The sequence below is a fragment of the Poecilia reticulata genome, linkage group LG1, assembly GCF_000633615.1.
Source record: "Poecilia reticulata strain Guanapo linkage group LG1, Guppy_female_1.0+MT, whole genome shotgun sequence".
NCBI lineage: Eukaryota > Metazoa > Chordata > Actinopteri > Cyprinodontiformes > Poeciliidae > Poecilia > Poecilia reticulata.
The window spans coordinates 2,693,343-2,696,130 of record NC_024331.1 but is presented as its reverse complement, the minus strand read 5'-3'; the positions used below and the strand labels follow the sequence as shown (position 1 = coordinate 2,696,130).

General features: G+C 40.7%; 1 protein-coding gene across 1 annotated transcript in view; it reads left to right on the top strand.

Moving 5' to 3' along the window:
- tll1 (tolloid-like 1) overlaps positions 1–2,788 on the top strand; it is a 55,149-nt gene continuing 52,361 nt past the window's right edge. Inside the window, exon 1 of the mRNA XM_008403067.2 lies at positions 1–72. The gene's annotated coding sequence lies outside the window, so the exon portion shown is untranslated. The remainder of the gene's footprint in view (positions 73–2,788) is intronic.

Here is a 2,788-nt window from a genome sequence, read left to right as displayed (position 1 = left end):
CCGTCCTCAGGGAAATGCAATGCAAGCTCCGCGGGAAGGCGACGCGCCCCCGGACAGGTGAAGCAGCAGCAGGTAAGCTGCAGAGCCGCGCAGGGTGAGCTCGTTTGCGGAGGATTTACCTCGACAAGGTGTTCACAGGCTGCAGCGATTGTCCGTCAACAACTGCTGCTAGTACTGCTCCTGTGTGTGTTTGTGTGTGTGAGAGCTGCAGTGGAAAGATTGGGACATTTTTCTTTTTTAGCATAAAATTGTAATGAAATGAGCTTTTCAACAGCGTTAATGTTCACGCATTCATGCAAACAGAGGAGGATGCAAGTTAAACCGAACTGACTCAAGTGTTTTAGTGTAAAGCTGACAGATTTATTGGAACCCCGAGAAAAAACAACAACAAATGTGTACAAAGCCTTCAGATTCACCTGGTAGAACAGCAGCTTAGACTCCAAGGTAAGAAATAATAGTTTGTAGTGCAACCAGATGGACACAGAGAAGAAGAAAAGCTACATTTATGTCCAATTAACCATTCCTCTTCTCATGACTCTCCTCAAAGTCTCGGTGAGAAGATCCGTTTTTTTTTCTGTCAGAGGTCACAACAGTTTTACTCAGAATCTGCTGCTGTCCCAGAGAGTCCATGGTTTCATCCAGCGGCGCAAAAAGTGGGTATGCAGCGCATGCAACGCATTGGGGCGCTGCACCAGAGGGGGCGTCAAAGAGCGAGCGTATGTTTTCTACGCTCCTTCACCCTGACCCTGACTTACCTTCCTTCCGGGGTGGGGCGCCGATTTATGTTTTCGCATCCACCTGAATAATATGTAGTTGCGACCCTGGTTTCATCTAGCAGAGGTTCTGCAGGCTTTACCATCCAAAGAGCCAACATAAAGACGAGGAGGAATAGATTTAGAAACTAAGTTAAACCTGGCACTTAGTGCTGTAACTGTATTTAAATAAATTATTTGGTTATTATTATTTTTCTTTTTTTCATTTTTGGCCAAAGTTATCAAGATCTCCTTTGGAGCGTCCACGTGCGGCTCTGGTTGCTGCTGGTTGCAGACCCCTCTTCAGGCGAAGGCGGCCCACAGCACCACACATCCTCCACCGGGTTTAACAGGCAGCATCAGAATTTATCCACATCTTTTAATGCCAAACCTGGACTGATTGATGAAAACATCCATTTCAGTCTCATCTAGTCTAAGTTCATATTTGTGGTTAAAGCTCTTAATGTTATGAACATCTTGCTAACTCCATGTTTATGTTTTTGATGCTTGGAAAGAAGATACTTTTTTTCTAATGTCACATAGATTTTTTTTTATGTCGATACAGTCGTGTGGTTGTACTTTGTTATCCTGATGAAGACTTCAGCACTCAGCTCCTTCAGACTGAATGCTGTCCTCTGTTTTCTTTCATGTTTCTCAGAGAAACGAAGCTCTGCATAACGCCACATTTCTGCTGCAGTCCTGAAATGATAGAAATTAAACAATAAATGGTAAAAATGCTTATGTTCTATGCATTTTAAATGTCACTCACCTGTCTTTTTGTATCGCTTGCTATAAAACACATCAAAAATAAAGTGAATAAGAGATGCACCAGTCAGGTTTTTCCTGGTTAATACAAATGTTCATGTTTCCTTTCAGGTCCGATGTTTGGACAGATTTCCATTTGTTTCTATTTTCAAGGACTTTTAACTCATAAAAGTGAAACAAATATGCCGCATTTTCTTTGGCTGACAGAACTGTTTTGAATTCAGCAGGAAACGAAAGAATAAAAACATCTTCGTCATTTACAATCAAAAGGTCTCTAATGGGTTTTTTTTAAATCAGATTTTCATTAAGTTCCAAAAAATTTGAATCAAAGTAAATACAAACAGGTCCAATTCATTTAATAACAGAGGAAAAATGTACCATTTTATCAACTGATATATTTGAGCAGTCAAACACCAATCCGAGTTTCCAAAATCAGAAATCAAGATTCATATAAAAAACATATTGTCACCGTCCTAAAGTAATGGCTGAACCCTTTGTTTGTTTTTAAACCAAAACAGATTTTTTTCTGCCTAAATTATCTTTCGTCAAAAAGGGAAGATTATTGCAAAAAAAAAAAAAAAAAGAAGAAGAAGAAGAAAAAGAAAAAGAAGAAAAAACAAACACTTTTGACAAAAAATGACTTAGGCCATTCTTCTTGGAAGGTGTCGTCTGGTTTTTCATTAAGATGACAAAATTCAAAATGTGGGGATGTTGATCCCTTTACTGTCATTTTCAGCTGTCCTCCCTCTACGAGTTGAATACTTGGGTTTTTGTGTTTCTTCCATGACAATGAGGAGAAAAGGAGAGAATAAAAGACTGACTTCTCACGCCGTAGCTACATTTCCTATATGCATCTCTGAGCATTTATGGTTTTGCTGTCACCTACTTGGCAGTTTCCTCTAAATAACCAGAAAACCCGCAGGCAAATTTGCTGAGGTCCTGTTACTTTTACCGCTACCGGTTTTTAATTCACGCAAGCAGTCTTTAATTTGCCGGTCTGGGTCCAATACCCTGTAGTAACCAGAGCGCGCTTATTCTCCTGCAGATGCGCTGAGATCAGAGAGGAAAGAGCGCCTGCTTTTTTCTCCCTCTTTTTTTTCCCTTTGTTGGTTGAATTCAGCCGCAGAAACTCTTAATGAGAACAAAAAAAGAGAAAAGAAAGTTTTGAAAGTGTGCAGGTATGCAGTGGTGGCGGTATGTGTGTATGCGTGTGTGTGCGTGCGTGCGTGCGTGCGTGTGTGTGTGTGTGTGTGTGTGTGTGTGTGTGTGTG